We start from the raw sequence: 17,358 nt of genomic DNA, 5'->3' as shown, positions 1-17,358 counted from the left end.
AGGCATTTCCACTGATGGGGCAACATCAATGACGGGGAAGTATACTGGATTTGTAGCTTGAACAAAAAAGGTTGCATCAAAAGTCTCTTGGACTCATTGCAGCATCCATAGACGAGCCCTCTCACCAAAACACATGCCTGAGGGACTGAAGGAAGTGCTGAACAATGCAGTGAAAATGGTGAATTTCATAAAATCATGGCCAACAAATTCCAGAATATTTCACGTACTTTGTGAAGAAATGGGTAGTATACACAATTGTCTGTTGACCCATACTGAAGTTAGATGGCTCTCATGGGGCAAAATCCTTGTGCACTTGTTTGAGCTTAGAACCAAAATCCTAGTTTTGTTTTGTTTGTTTGTTTTGTTTTTTTTTTCTCAAAAGCCACCCTTTCCATCTTGCCAGCTGTTTGGAAAATGTCTGGCTCCAGAGCCTAACTTATTTAGCAGATATTTTCTCAAGGATTAATGACCTAAATTTCTCTCTTCAAGGCCTCAATACAACAGTTTTCAATGTGCAAGAGCAAGTTGAATCCATGATAAAGAAGTTGCAGTTCTGGGAAAGATGTTTGGAAAACAATCAAACTGAGTGTTTCAGTAATCTTCATAAAAAGAAAAGGAGTACTTGTGGCACCTTAGAGACTAACAAATTTATTAGAGCATAAGCTTTCGTGAGCTACAGCTCACTTCATCGGATGCATTTGGTGGAAAAAACAGAGGGGATGCATCTGATGAAGTGAGCTGTAGCTCACGAAAGCTTATGCTCTAATAAATTTGTTAGTCTCTAAGGTGCCACAAGTACTCCTTTTCTTTTTGCGAATACAGACTAACACGGCTGCTACTCTGAAACCAGTAATCTTCATGACTTCCTGAGCAGAACATCAACTTCATTTGGATCAGTGCACTAAAACCAATATAATTGCTCACCTAAAAGGACTTTGCACAACTTTCAGGGAATACTTTTCAGCTATGTCAGGCAATAATGATTGGATTCGCAACCCTTTTGATGATATCACTTTCTCAACACAGATATTGAGCACTGAGGAAAAAGAGAAATTAATTGAGATCTCCTGTGATTACAAATTGAAAAGGAGTTTCAGAAATCTGTCACTGATCAACTTTTGGCTGAGTTTAAGAAACGAGTACCCCCTTCTTGCAGAAAAAGCTGTTGCAATTTTGTTACCATTTTCAACCACATACTTGTGCGAGAAAGCATTTTCCTCATATGCACATCTGAAAACCAAATACAGAAACAGACTTGATGCTGAACCAGACCTGAGACTGACTTTCTCCAGTGGCTTTGGACTTCCAAGAGCTATGCAGAGCAAAGCAAGCACATCCATTATACTGAGGAAACTTAAACTTAAATCCCTGGAAATATTCTTTTTTAAAGGAAGGTGTTCACAAGATTTCACAATTTAGTGAAAGGGGTTCATGGGCTGTTAAAGTTTGGGAACCACTGGTCTAGATCAGCATTTCCCAAAAGTTCTGTGGACCACTGGTGTTCTGCACGATGTGAATAGGTGTTCCGTGAAAGAATCGTAATTAAAAAAGTGTCGTGCACTTGATTTTTGTACTACTTTATATGTGCTTTCCAGTTAGAAATTGTTAGTTCAAGTTATTTTAAATTTGTATTTTTGCTTTGTTTTAGAAAATAAAATATATATTCGAGCATAAATAACAGTTTTTTATTTGAAAACCAAATGACTACAAAATATAAGTGTTCTGTAAATATATACCAGGTGTTCCATGGCCAAAAAAGTTTGGGAAATGTTGGTCTAGATAATCCTTAGTCCTGCCCTGAGTGCAGGGGACTGGACTAGATGATCTCTCGAGGTCCTTTCCAGTTCTATGATTCTATGTGTGGAATTAGGACCACACATTATCACAGCTACAACGGGTCCATTAAAGGCCCACTTCTGAAACCCAAATACAAATCCATAGAGCACAATCACAGAAATGCACACTTGTCCAGATACCTATATAAATAAATCTGTAGAAAGTGACTCCCACACCAGCATGCAGATGCACATGTGTATTTATGTGCACACATCTAGCATGCACTAATGCATATACTGCCATATTATATTATAATATTACACATAATATTACAATTGTTTAGTGCCTGGAGACCCCAACTAAGATCAGGGATCCAGGGTGGTAGCTGCTGGACATACTCATTTAAAAAGTGCAGCAAAGAGTTTACAATGTAGCTAGATAAAGGTGGGGAGAAATTGGCTCTTCTGCAATTAGTAGTCACCAACTTTCACTTTTTAAGAAATAGTACATTTCTTTTAGTTCCCATCTTTTCTAAAACTTGTTATAAAATGAACACACACACACACACACTTTGTCGTTAATTTTTGTGTGTGAAAACCAGCAAAAGGAATAAAAGTCAGTTAGGCTGCAAATTGTATTTACGCAGCTACACACACACACAGGGCAATACACACACCTCCTTACACCAAGAGACAGTCTCTTAAACACATACAATGCATGCATACACAAACTTGCCTACAGAGAGGCACTTTTCCAGGAGCTGCCTAAATCACCCAACCAGGAAGGGAGAAGGGTGGGCAGGCTGGCGGGGAAAAGAGGGAGGTGGAGGAGAGAAGATGGGGAAGGAAAGAGGCCAAGGATGAGAGCAGGGTGGGAGTGAGAGGAGGCTGTGAAGGAGAGAGGAGGGGGTATGTTGTGTGGATGGGGATGCAGAGGGAGGCAGAAGGCTACAGATACATGATGTGGGGGGTACAGGGGTATATAGGGACATAATGGGGTGCAGGGCTGTGGGGGATGAGGGACATGGGGGTGGTGGCTCTGGGAGGTGGAGAGGATGGGTGGGAGAGCCCTGTAAGGGATACAGGGCTGGGATGGGTAGGTGTTGGGGACAGGATGGGACGGGAGGGATGCAGTGAGGGGGATGGGGGTGCAACCTCATTCCCAGCACTCTGAGATGGGGATACACACACCTCAAACTTCTGGGTGCCAGCGATGGGGTGACAAACAGACTGCAGTTCGCAACAGGCACACGCTGCAACTGGAGCCCAGCCACACGAGGAGCGTGAGGAGAAGAGGCCGGGCTTTGTAAACGTGTCTGGTAAACACATTTTAGTTCCACATTTCCTTCAGATCTGTGCAAGTCCCTTTGGTGCTTACCATACATATGCCATACAAAAATATTCATGATTAGAGTATTAATTTTCCAATGATATGTTACATGACACACATCAGATATAAAAACAACGAGGAGTCCGGTGGCACCTTAAAGACTCAAATTTATTTGGGCATAAGCTTTCATGGGTAAAAAGCTTATGCCCAAATACATTTGTGAGTCTTTAAAGTGCCACCGGACTCCTCGTTGTTTTTGTAGATACAGACTAACACGTCTGATACTTGACATCAGATACAGTTTGACATTAATGAATGGGGGTACACCAAACTGGTCAGGCCAGTTGAAAATTACTGCCAAATGCCAGTGAGCCCCTTGCCCTCTTGCATTGGGGTGCTGTTAGGGTCACACCTTCTCCTCCCCCCCCCTTTACAAAATACTGGAGGCTTAGCTACTGGCTGACCTGGAGGCAACAGGTCAGAGCCCTGTCCTGGACATGGGGTGTGCCACCATATTTTCTTTACCCTTTATATGTACAATCTCCATATCATATTCTTGGAGAGTCATGCTCCATCACAGTTTTGAATGGGAGTCCTTTGTTTTATATAACCATGCTAATGGAGACTGATCAGTCAGGACCCTGAATTCCTTCTTAAAAGATAGGGCCTCAACTATTTAATTGGCCACATTATGGCATAGCATTCTGCCTAATCCCAAGAGGGGTTGCAACTGAGAATCCAAAGAAGGGGGGGTGCCTCCCTTCAGCCTTAATTTAGGCAACAGACTCCCCGAGAGGCGTTGGCTTAGGACACAGCCATCTCCTTGGTATCTGGTATTGCCTAGTTTAGGTGGGGAGCTGCCTAACACGCTGGCTTTTGTGAATCTTATTCTGAGGTGCCTTCCATGCATCTTACAGGGAGCCTAAGCGCTGAACTCTGGCTTTGTCAGTCCCAGTGATTTGTTATCCATGGTGATGTTCGGTGTAGTCACCCCTACGTTCCTTCCTGAATCCAGACTGTAAGTGCCTGGATCCATTTTGAAAACGGAACTTAGGCTGCTGAATCACTTATGTGCTTTTGAAATTTGGGTAGAAAATATGGAGTTCCCAGTCTTTCCGCCACTGTGATCAATGACCCCTGATGTACCTTGACAGGGACAAGGTAAAAGAGAATTCCTAAAAAGCAAAAATTTATATTTAAGCAATTATAATACCAACTTTTTATACATAGAAATGGAAATCTGTTTTCATTCATTGTGCTCACAATGTTTTATGATTAACCCAACAATAATAAGTGTTTGGCTGCTTATCGTTGTAGGGTTGCTCATGAATGTTTTGTTCAACATACTACTTCATTTATTGTGGGCATCTTGAGTGACAAGCCCACAGATTCATTACTGTAGGGTTTTGCTTCTGTGTAGATAGATCAATTATTATAGAGCTGCTCCGGGCATGGGATGAAGGTGCTGTTTTTTACAGGTGGGCTGCTCTTAAAAGCTGGAGTCTAAACACTGATTTGTTGTTTATGAGAGTTGAGCTTCTGACATTGATTTCTGTTTTTATAAAGGAAAAAAGCATTCTTCAGAAATGACACCTGTCACAGGTGGGGCTGCTCTGTAGCACCCCCTGCAGAGCCAAGCCTGGTATAGCAGGTGCATCCTGCCTTAGTCCACAAATTGTAACTGCCTGCTTGGAGCACAGTGGCCCATTTTGTAAGCTAGGCGTCAGTCTCGGCACAGTTAAATAAAAATGACCTCAGAATTTGGCTGTTTGCACCTTTAAACAAACAAACATCAAAGGCAAGTGCTCAGTGGTTTTCAAACTTTTTATGTTGGTGACCCCTTTCACACAGCAAGCCTCTGACTGTGACCTCCAGCCCCCCCTTATAAATTAATGTAACCCTTCTGCCCATCAGGGTTGGCAGCAACAAAGGCCGGGTTCAGAATCTAGGGGTTCCGTTCCAATAACACAATGCAAAACTGGCTCTAGCTCCCACCCAGTGACCTGGGACAATTACACACCACCCACCTGGGCGCCTCTAAGAGGCAATACTTCCCCTCTCACAAGCAGAGAGTCTGAGTGTAGCAAAAAACCTTTTAATAAAAGTAGGGAAACAATGCCGCATTATTTTGGAGAAACATCACAAACAGGGTTCATAAACATACAAAGAAAAGTTGAGCAATCCAAAAGTCCCATTAACATGCCTGTCCTTTCCCTGCACCTCACGCATGGCTGCTGTCCTTGGATTGTGCAGACTGAGTTCCGAGGCGCATCCGCAGAGTTCGTGTCACGTCCCAACCTGCGCCAAAGGGGGGGGGGATAAGGAAATGATTCAATGAGAGTAAACAGCCTGTGGCATTCTTGGGAGGCTGAGTTGCTTTAATCTATTCTCTGGGGAGGAAGGACAGGGAGAAGAACTAATGTAAAGAAACAAATCTCTAGTGAAAGTGGTTTTTAAAATGACCATATGCTGGGTCATCAATCAAGACTGCTATAAAATAAAATGTATGGCAGAATGCTGGTAAAACAGAGCAGGAGACCTACAGTTCTTCCCCCAGGGAGTTCAGTCACAAATTTAACTATTTTTTTTTAAAAAAACAAGCAGCAGCATGGAAGCATGTCCTCTGGGATGGTGGCTGAAGCACGAAGGGGCATATGAATGTTTAGCATATCTGGCATGTAAACACCTTGCAATGCTACAAAAGTGCCATGTGAATGCCTCTTCACACTTTCAGGTGACGTAAATAAGAAACGGGCAGCATTATTTCCCGTAAATGTAAATAAACTTGTTTGTCTGAGCAGTTGGCTGAACAAGAAGTAGGACTGAGTGGACATGTAGGCTCTAAAGTTTTGCATTGCTTTGTTTTTGAGTGCAGTTATGGAACCAAAAAAAATCTACATTTGTAAGTAGCACTTGCAATAAAGAGATTGTATTACAGTACTTGTATGAAGTGAATTAAAAAATACTAGTGCAAATATTTGTAATAAATATAATAAGTCAGCACTGTACATTTTGTATGGTGGTGTAATTGAAATCAATGTATTTGAAAATGTAGAAACATGCAAAAATAATACATTTCAATTGGTATTCTGTTTAACAGTGTGATTAAAACTGCGATTAATGACAATTAATTTTTTAAATCAGGATAAATTTTTTTGAGCTAATTGTGTTAGTTAACTGCGATTAATCAACAGCCCTAAAATATATTCATTGTTTCCTATCCACCCTCCCTTTTATTTATATTTTTTTGTTTTGTTTTCTGCCCAGAGAGATGCCTTAGTCTCTTTTTTTGGCTTTAAAATTTTTGTTGTTGTTGTTAAATTAGATCCCAGCAATGAGTATAAGTAGTTCAGCTGATTCCTTCCAGTGTTAGTTATCCTGCACTTGCCTCCACTGAATTTAATTCACATCATGCTGCCCATTTGTCTGCCTTTGGTAGGTCCTTTTTGAAGTTTCTCAATGTACTTTAGTCCAGACTAATCTAAATAATTATATCTCCGATATTAGCTCTAGAGTGTTCTCTCCTTCTCCATATCATATGTAACGCTAGAGCTGGTCAAAAATCAGAATTTCCATCTCTGTCCCAAACGAAGACCCCCTGGAAAAGTTCAGTTCTGTAGAAAAGGTATTTTCTGTCAAGAAAAGATTGAATGAGAACTCCCTACCAGCTCTGCTAAATGCAGTAGACATCAGCCCTAAATAGTGAGGCACTGTTAACTTCTCTGTATATTGAAAACTGACCATTTCTTCCTACTCTGTTTTCTGTCTCTTAGCCAGTTTCTGGTCAATGTCTGAACTTTATCTCTTGTCTTGTGACGACTATACATTCTTTATTAGCTTCTTGTGAAGGTCTTTGTCAAAATGCTTTGCAAGTGCAAATTGTCAGCTAGTTTTCATTTATCCACCGTTTTGCTGATGCTGTTAAATAACTCTAGGAGTGAAGAGGCACCACTTTCCTTTACAAAAGCTCAGTGGTGCTTTTTCCTCCACATATCCTGGTTATTATGAATTTATAATTATTAAAATAATGTTTTCTGAAAGTCTGGGCTAATCCATCTAATACAAAAGTATGGCTCTTTGGCATGTAATTCCTAGGCGCACTCTGAGCATCTTTATTAAAGATAGGTACAAAATTCGCTTCCCCCCCAGTATAACAGCTTCTTTTAATGAGATTGCATAATCTTTGTTAGCAGCCCAGCCATTCCACTCCATGCTTAAGTTCCTTCAGAACTGTTGGATGAAGTGCCAGCTGGTCCTTGTATTTCATCTGATTGTTTCAGCACCTCCTTTTCTGCCACCTCAGTGTCTGGCAGGACCTCCTCTTTATTTCTTGAAAAAGAATAAGTCCAGAGCTGGTATCTCCCCAACCTGCTCTGTGGTGCAGAGTGAAGCTGAGGAGCTAAAGCCCAGATCCACAAAGGTCCTTAGGTGCCTAAGTTCCAGAGGTCTAAACCCCAGTTCTAAGCATCACTGTGATCCCCTGAGCTATGGGATTTTCTGGTGTCAGGCTCCCTCAATAACCCCTGTTGAAGCTGTTCCTTTGGGTATAAATAGTTAGTTAGTGGAGAAAGAGGACTTGATCCTGGGTCTCCCACAGGGGGTGCCCTAAACTCAGGGCTATGGAATAATTCTCTTTCTCATGCTCTCTCTCCTTCTAGCCCAATGACTAAGTATTTGTACACAGTGGAATAGCTTCAACAGGAGAGCTGGAGGGAGCCCTCCCCATCAGAATGTCCCATTGGTCAGTGTTCAGAGCATTCTCTTGGGACGGCGGGAGATTCCTGTTCAAATGATTATCCTGGGTGAGTTCTCTAACTACTGGACTAGAAGCGATAAGGGAAACACCATTATCACGAGGGGGCAGGGCTTAGCACCCACCTCTCAGGTTAGCGTCTCCCATTGGCTAGCTCAAACACTTATCCCCATGAGAGGGGCAGGGCTTGGTACACACTCTTCTGGTTGGCATCTTCCATTAGCACACATCTCTCTGACTGGTTTCACCTACTGGCGAGCTTAGGTGCCTATCTCCCTGAGAGGGGTGGGGATTATCACCTCTGGTTGACATGTCTCCTTGGTTCGCTTAGGTGATCCCTGACTAGAGCATTGGGTTTTGTGTTTCACTCTCTCCATTCACTGTATAGGGAACCTATGTGCTTAACTCAAGCTTTGTGGATTGCCGTATTGGTCCAATGATTTTCGTGGTACCTAAAAGTTAGGTATTGCAATGCTGAGCATCATAACGGCTAAGTCCCTTTCTGGTTCCAAACCGAAGTGACTATGTTGTAATATCCGTTCTTAACAGCTCCCTTCTTTCCTTGCATGTTCAGTACACCCAACCGCTCTTTTTCAGGCTTCCAGCTTCTGTTAGTATTAGACTTTAGACTTTCTGTTAGACTTTTTGGTGGTGTGTGTTTGTTTTTGTTTTAAATTCCTTTGGTCATTTTACTTTTTGCATTTCCTCCTTAGCCTTCTTAATTTCCACCTTACATTTTACCTGCCAGAGTTTATGCACCTTTTTCAAACTTGCCAAACAGTCAGCCAGGCTGCAGTAACAAGGCAGGTTTTTTGTGTAATTTCTCCTTCAGGATAGGGTTTTTTCTTTCTCTTTTCTTGCTGACTTATATGATAAAACATCCTTAAGTAACCTCCATGCTGAGTAAAGATTTTAATTTCTTCACATTTGACTTTCATATCCTTTTTAAATTAGCTTCCTTCTTTAATTTTTATATCCCACTTTCTATAGACTAATGCCACACTACTGGTTTCGGTATGAGCTATGAAGACTTTAACCATAATTATATACTGCTGACTGTCAGTAAAAGGCTAAAGAATAGTTACTACTTCAACCAACTCCAGTATATTACTTAAGATGAGAGGCTATTTAACTGCGTTACCGAAAAGCTAGATAGTCCAAGAAGTTGTTATATGATCAAGAAATTGCTCCTCTTTTATTCTATTGCAGTGTGTCCTTTCATCAGCTGATTATGATTTTGTCAAGTCCCACATTACTGCTGTTTTACCCAATGGGTATTACAGATCCCAATGTCTTGGTGATTTTGTCTTTTTAATTTTCCTTTATACTTACTGTACTATCCTGATTCTAGTAGTAAAACTTAACTAGCATTTTTATTTTTTCTGAGTTGGACTGTATAAACCTACAGATTTACCTTATAGTCCTGTCCACTCAGAATGTTAACTCATTAAATTCTCTAAATTCTGTACAGGTTTCAGAGTAGCAGCCGTGTTAGTCTGTATTCGCAAAAAGAAAAGGAGTACCCATGGCATCTTAGAGACTAACAAATTTATTAGAGCATAAGCTTTCGTGAGCTACAGCTCACTTCATCGGATGCATCCGATGAAGTGAGCTGTAGCTCACGAAAGCTTATGCTCTAATAAATTTGTTAGTCTCTAAGGTGCCACGGGTACTCCTTTTCTTTTTGCTAAATTCTGTAGAATACTTTAGGTATAGTTCTACTCCCCAACCTGTGTGACCTAATCTGTCTGTCCAGATATCACAATATCTCCCTTTTAAAATATACTATCGTGCTTCAGAAAGGGCTGTTTTTATAGGTTAAAGTCCTCTTGTATAGCTAGGCATTCTGGTTCACATCTTTTGCCTTTCAGCTTTTCACACAGGAAAAGAAACATTTGATATTATTTATTTACATTAGCACCCAGTGTGCTAAATACTTCACAAATGTAGAACAGAAAAGCTGGGAGACGGCCAGAGAAGCTCTGGCAGCATGGTCCTGGGAGGAAGCCAGAAGAGGTTATTGGGCAGAGTGCTGTTTGGAAAAAGGCTTGGAATTGTGAACAAGGAAACTGCCCCGTGTTTGTTTCTATTGTATTCAGGGAAACAGGATTTAGTATATGTTCTTTGTAAATAAACTGGATTGCACCTAAGAAATACCGAACAACTTTTCCTCCTAACAGAAACAATCCACAAGACTTGAACATTGGCTAGCTCCTTGGGCCAAATGGAGCAATGTGCCTTAACCACGAGACCAAGCTTTCTCTTCCTGTAGTCCTCTGACTAATTCACTACACACCTTCCAGCCTGCCCAGCCCAGTACCTGCAATAGGTACACATCTTCCGATTTCTGCAACAAATGAAGCTGGGGTCCTAAAGACAACAGCTGTGTTCACTACACAATCTTGATTTGTAGAACTTGAACTTGTGTCTGCAACATGACAGATGAGTGCTCTAACCACCTGGCTTTTGTCTGTTATGGGCCAAATCTCTCTTTCCCCCTCCTTCTCCTCCCCCTTTCCACCCTGAAATTCCATCCTGGACCTGAGAAACCTTCTTGAGAACATTTTTGCCATAACTGATGTTTCCACTAAGCATTTCAGTTTTAACAAAAAGATTTATCATTTGAAATATTTTTCCGTCAAAAATATCAAACAACTTTTTAAATTTAGCACCTTGTTGCTTTTCCTGCATTGTACGTCGGTGACCTCAATCTCTTCTTCCTTCTTATAGATAATCTATTATAGTTATAGACATTTTGGGAAGAGTTAAGATTGTTTGGGTGCCTTAATGTTGCATTTAAATATTTAAACAATTGATTTTCTTTCGAGTGTCACCTTACTTTTGACTTTTCTGGGTTTATAATTACTGTTTTGGGGATATTGCAACATCCTGCTATGGTTTTTCCCTTAAGTCACTGATGCATACTCTCAACCTTAACTACATGTTAATGTACTTTTCTGTCTGGGAATTTCCTTGTTTTTTTTTTTTAAAGTTTTATACATCTCAACCTCAAATCATTGTTTTAATTTAACATTTTTAGGGACAGACTCACTGGTTCTTTAAATCAATGTAAAACTCCTATAGTGCACCACCTATTTAAGCTCCGTTTACTTCTGCTTTGCCAAAGCAGTGCAAAGCAACTGAAGCTTACCGGTGAATCTGCCCGTTAGTTTGCAACTGACATAGGTTTAGAGGGCTATGCTAGCAAGGCCAGCCCTATGTGAAAGGGGCTGGGGAAAATCCAGTCCCAGTGTCTGTGCACTTTAAGAGGTCAGCTTATACTTAGTTCCCCTGGCAATGCTGCCTTGGTCTGAGTGGATCCAAGACAGTATTGCCATAGGGAGACTTTCCAGCACTGATGCCCAAGATAGCATGTTGCTAATGGACCCTTTAAAGAACAGTGACAGCTGGACCAAGAAATCTACCATCCTGGCACATGTGTCTAGTCTCCTTCATATTCCCGAGTCATTACAAGCAGTAGAATTGTTGCATGCAAATTAGCTATAGAGACCAGTGGAGGTTGGCTGAGTTACTTCTGATGTCACAATGCCCTGTTTAAGAAATACCTGAGCTTGTCTGCACATCACTGTAATTGATTGGTCCATCAGCCCTCACAAAGAGAGTGACAATCACAACACATTGTTCATTCTGTCATAGCCATTCCTTCAGCCACTCGGTGGCATTGGACATTCAATCGGCATAGCACACCGCAGCCCAGAACCCCTGAGCTCAAGCGATCTGCCAACCTTAGTTTCTGAAGTAACTGGGATCGGAGGTGTATGCCACCATGCCTGGTTCCCCACATATTTATAACAATCATTAATAGCTTAATTGCAACCTCATTTCTTCAAAGATAGTCTATGCATAAGAGTTTAATTAATTTTAACTACATGGAAAGTTTGAAGTGTCTGTGTTACTCCATTATTAAGTTTATTTGAAACAGAGAAAAAACTGAGACAGATCCTAAATTTCATAAAGGAGCAGGTTTTAATTAATTTTAACTCCTAAATTAGCAGATTTACTTGTAAATGATCAGAAAATTCATTCTCCACTTAGAGTAATTGCTGAATGCTTGCAGAGGATATGCAATATTTTTTCATGCATGACAAAAAAGGCGATTCCCTCTCTAAGTGCAAAATGGAACTCAACTTTAAATATTGTCATCACTGATGCCTTCCTAATATTTTCAGATTTCACCTATGGAAAACATCACAAACTTTTTTTTTAATAGAACCGTATAGGAAAGCTTCATTTTTGTTTGTTTATAGGTGTCTTTATGATGCTACTTGCTGTTATACCTGAACGTCTTTTCTTGTCTTCATTTGGAAGGTGACAAGCTTTCTACTTTCTCCACTAAATAAGCGAACAATAAATTGTAGAAACATAGGATTAGAAAAGACCTCGATAGGTCATCTAGTCCAGCCCCTGCGCTGAGACAGGCCTAAGTATTATCTAGACCATCCCTGACAGGTATTCGTCAAACATGCTCATAAATCTCCAATGACAAAGATTCCACAACCTCTCTAGAATGTTTGTGCCAGTACTTAATTACCCTGACAGTTGGGAAGTTTTTCCTAATGTCTAAACTAAATATCCCTTGGTGCAACTTAAGACCATTCCTTTTTGTCCTGTCCTTGCTGGTTAAGGAGAACAATCTATCACCCTCCTCTTTATAATGACCTTTTATGTAGTTGAAGTCTGTTATCATATCTGCCTTCAGTCTTTCCTTCTCCAGACTAAACCCTTTTTATCAATCTTTCTTCATAGGTCATGGTTTTTAGATCTTTGATCATTTTTGTTACTCTTCTCTGGACTTCCTCCAGTGTTTCCCTTCTATCCTGAACTGTGGTGCCCAGAGTTAGACACAATTCTCCAATAAGTAGGGCCCTACCAAATTCATGGCCACGAAAAACACGCCATGGACCATAAAATATGGTCTCTCACTGTGAAATCTGGTAATTTGTGTGCTTTTACCCTATACTGTACAGATTTCACAGGGGAGATTAGTGTTTCTCAAATTGGGGTCATGACCCAAAAAGAAGTTGTACTGCGTCACAAGATTATTTTGTAGGGGGTTGTCGTGGTATTGCCATTTTTACTTCTGTGCTGCTTTCAGAGCTGGACAGCCAGGAGAGTGGCAGCTGTTGGGCAGGTGCCCATCTCTGAAGACAGCACTCTGCCAGCAGCAGTGCAGAAGTAAGGGTGGTAATACCAGACCATGCCATCCTTACTTCTGCACTGCTGGTGGTGGCTGCTCTGCCTCCAGAACTGGGCTTCCAGCCAGCAGCTGCTGCTCTCCAGCTGCCCAGCTCTGAAGGCAGCACAGTTGCCAACAGCAGTGCAGAAAAAAGAGTAGCAGTACCGCAACTCCCCCACAATAACCTTGCGACCCTCCCCCCACATAAGAGTAGCTATGTGAGCCTGCTCCTCTTCTTAGTGAAGTCAATGGGACCAGGATTGGATCCACTTCAGCTGTGACCATAACAAGTTTTTTTTTTCTATTTCTTCCTTCTGTCTTTATTCCGATTTATTTAGTTGGTTAATTTGGGTTAGCACATTTTCTACAGTCAGAAAAAGACAATAATTTATGTTCACATGAAATGATGCTGATGACCTGCTGCTAGCTCTCTAAATGAGTTCTGCTTCTCTCTTCTTCCTAGTCATTAATTCACACTTCCATCCCTGTGACAGAGGGAACTGCAGGAAATGCAACCTTTGCATTCTGTCACTGGTTAAATATTTACTCTTGGGCAAGTTGGAGATTTGTTGGCATATAAAAATTGGGGAGTTTACTTTAGGTTTTAAATTGAAGTTTGATCTGTCATTGATGTGTCATTCAATGGAAGGTGAGACCTTTTTTTTAAAAAAATTATTTTTATGGTTGTACTTCTTCCCAGGATGGACAGAGTTTGTAGTAGGAGGGGGTCTACTCATCTCTACCCAAGTGCAGAACAATTTTAATTATCTCTTTTTCATGAAATTAAAATACTGTCTTGGGCTCTAGCTACATAATTATGATTCAAAGATCCCAAGGCAAGGCCGGAAGGGACCATTGTGATTATCTAGTCTGACTTCCTGTTTAACACAGGCTATGATCTGGATTTCAACTTCCAAAATTTAGGTGGTGTTTAAATCTAGGATTTCAGTTCAGTCCATTATAAAAGGTAGATGCAATTTGCAAAATTCAGAAGGTTAGAATTAGTGTTCTTCTAATTTGTATTGTCTGTCATTCTATTATTGTCAAGCCTCACATCCATGTTGCATTTATTGTGCTCTCAGATGGTCTTGCTGCAATTCTCCTTATTCATAAAATTTCTCCCAAAAGTTTTGCTGCACAAAAACTTGGCAATTTATGCTTTCATGGCACTGCGAGAGCTACAAGTGAGCGATTGATAGATTTTTCTGTAACAGCACTTTCCCATCAAGTTCTCTGCTGTCCTTTCTGCATTACAAATGGAAATGTAGGTGATGTGGTCTCTGATTGCAGACAAACCAGTTATAACCAAAACACCTGGGACCAGATTCATCCCTGCTGTAATTCCGCTGACTTCGACTGGAGACATTAACTGCGGTCTTATTATCCTGTTGGTTGTGTGGACTGAACTGTCATTGAAGTCTGGAAATTGCATGCATTCAGATGAAGATTATGCCATTAATTAACTGCAAGTCCTCTGTCTTAGTCACAAGACCAGCCTTCAGTCCTCTCTCTGTCGTACTTTATGACAGGGATCTTGTTTCAATATTTGTATATAGATCCATTGGGGGTGTTTCATTTTCTAATGTCAGATTAGAGAACATTAAAAAAATAGTTCCCTGTGAAGATCTGGATTCAGTTTTCAAAGACTTGATAAATACAAGGGTGTTCAGCTCTGTGGCTGAGTTTTGGGACCCATCTCTGCCCTTAAGTAAAACCAAATGCCTTTATATTTTCATTTGGGGTTGGTTAGTTTGTTTCTAGTTTAGGGTTCTTTGGCTAACCGTGTCTAATGAAAGAGAAATTTCCCTCTCGGCTCTCATGTCCTGATGGAAGAAGATGATGTACAAGAGTTTAAGAATAATTTTATACAGATCTCATGAAGCCAGACATTGATTTGTTGAACTTCTTTGGAGGTGTTTAAACTCTGCTCTTTGTATTTGGGCATACTGTATCATGCTCAGCGATACTTACTGCATCAATAATTGCTATGAGAAACTCTGCTTTAAAGAAAAATCATTGAAGCTAGCAGAAGGAAACCTAGGGATATTAAACAAAGGAATTACTGTAAAAATATTCCACCAGGACCTAAAATGAGCTAAAATAGAGAAATCATAGAACAATGTCAGCAGTAAAGTGGAGGATGGGTGGGAAGAGTTGAGAATTTAAGTGGTGGAGTTTATTTTTATTTAGCCTATAAAAGGCACCAACGGATGAGATGCTAATTAGAGAAGAGGCTAAGTGGAGCTTGTTCTTGCAGAGCCCAGCACCAGTCATGGGGAGAGCTGCACAGCAAACCCTCACTGCTTTACTCTGCATAGCAGCAGCAGTTTGCATGGATGAGGACAGCTGCCCAGGTGAGTAGAAAACAAATCTAATAACAGCTTCTCTTAATAGCCTTATTAATAAGCCATATTCCGTAGAGCTAGTGGAACTGATCAGATTAATCCGCGTTTAGTTGGTCGGTTCCTTCCTTAAAATAATTTTGTTATTAATAGTGAGTTGTAGACTTATAGCCTTCATCATCTCCTATCTGATGTTGGATTTTTCAGAGGATTATGGGACTGCCAGTTAGCAAATAACAGTCCTGAAACTATGATATTAAACTAGGACTTCTCTTTTTTACTAGAATTGTTTTGTCTAATTACTATAATGCCATTAGCCATTATTGTTGCTGTGTGTATATTACAAGTGATTCATTTTCTGGGACTATCCCAAAATGACATTTGTTTGATGGCCAACTGCTCAGTTGTTTCGAGCACTGGAGTGAATGTTGAGTTAAGAATGCTGAGACTATGCAACGTTGCTTAAAATTCACACTGACACATGGTACATATTACTATGATGCTATGTTGAAATTATGTTAAGGTTTACATTTCCCTAATTAGCATGGAAAGAAACTTAAACTTTGACTTTGATAGTTAGGGTGTTGCAGAACCAATAAGGTTTTGGGTCTCTCAGGGCTTGCTGTTCACAAACAAGAAAACAAACATTCATTAACACTTGTTTGTGAGGCACAGGTATCTGAGGCCTCTAACTGGCTGTCATGGATATAAATAATAGCAAATACTTGCAGAAGGCAACTTAACTACAATATTGTCCTGAAGCATCCAGAACCCTCATAGCAGCCTTATGAGAAATGTGAAACCATAAAGAGAACTACACATATAGTGACGAGTAACTTTAACAAATGCAGTTAAACTCAACTAAATGACGATTCCAATTATTATATAATTGCTAAACTATAGGTTAACTCTACAGATGAGATCTATAGGTTCTAATTTGCTGAGGTCCTCCTCCCCCCTGGAATCTACAGAATATTTCACATCCTGAGACCCTCACAAGTGTCATTTGTTGTTTCATTTCTGTCCCCAAAGGTGAGGATAGTAGGTCTCAGTGGTTCTGACAAACTTGCTGTTCTCCAAGGATGCCCTGGGATGGCTGGAGCCTCAGGACCCAAAGGAGAACCCGGATATGCAGGAATGAAAGGTATGTTCCCAGTTGCCGAATGAGAATCTAGTCTTGCTGGTGCTATCTAAAATATCTGTTATAATGCAGATCTTTTAACCTATGGTGAGGAATTTGAGCTTTATAATGTCTCTGCTCTGAGCTAATATCCATTTTCCTTTTTTCTGTGCTGATAGTGAAGAGCAGACACTTGGTTCGAGGTATGTAGGGAAACATCAGTTATGTATTTACCAGGTTACAGATGCTAATGTTCTATTTGCTTACATACAGAGATGATTTAAAATGGAGATTTAGTTGATATGCAAATTAATCCTTAAAATATTGGCCAAAGAGAAAAGGAGTACTTGTGGCACCTTAGAGACTAACAAATTTATTAGAGCATAAGCTTTCGTGAGCTACAGCTCACTTGTAGCTCACGAAAGCTTATGCTCTAATAAATTTGTTAGTCTCTAAGGTGCCACAAGTATTCCTTTTCTTTTTGCGAATATAGACTAACACGGCTGCTACTCTGAAACCTGGCCAAAGAGAGTTTGACTGATGTATTGTTTGGGATGTTCATAGAGTAGCCCTAAGGATTGTTGAGATCAGAAACAGCAGAATTATAAAATAAATTCAGGTTTCAGAGTAGCAGCCGTGTTAGTCTGTATCCGCAAAAAGAAAAGGAGGACTTGTGAAATCTTAGAGACTAACAAATGCCCTTACTCTACTTGCGCTACATTGATGACACCATCATCATCTGGACCCATGGAAAAGAAGCGCTGAGGAATTCCACCATGATTTCAACAATTTCCATCCCACCATCACCCTCTGCCTGGACCAGTCCACACAACAGATCCAC

At 40.5% G+C, this 17,358-nt stretch overlaps 1 pseudogene; it reads left to right on the top strand.

Annotated features, from left to right (window-relative positions):
* LOC119844330 overlaps positions 1-17,358 on the top strand; it is a 47,461-nt pseudogene that overhangs the window by 9,701 nt on the left and 20,402 nt on the right.

Source organism: Dermochelys coriacea, chromosome 16 (genome assembly GCF_009764565.3).
Source record: "Dermochelys coriacea isolate rDerCor1 chromosome 16, rDerCor1.pri.v4, whole genome shotgun sequence".
Taxonomy (NCBI): domain Eukaryota; kingdom Metazoa; phylum Chordata; order Testudines; family Dermochelyidae; genus Dermochelys; species Dermochelys coriacea.
The sequence above is the reverse complement of the archived record's forward strand: the minus strand, read 5'-3'. Positions and strand labels throughout refer to the sequence as shown.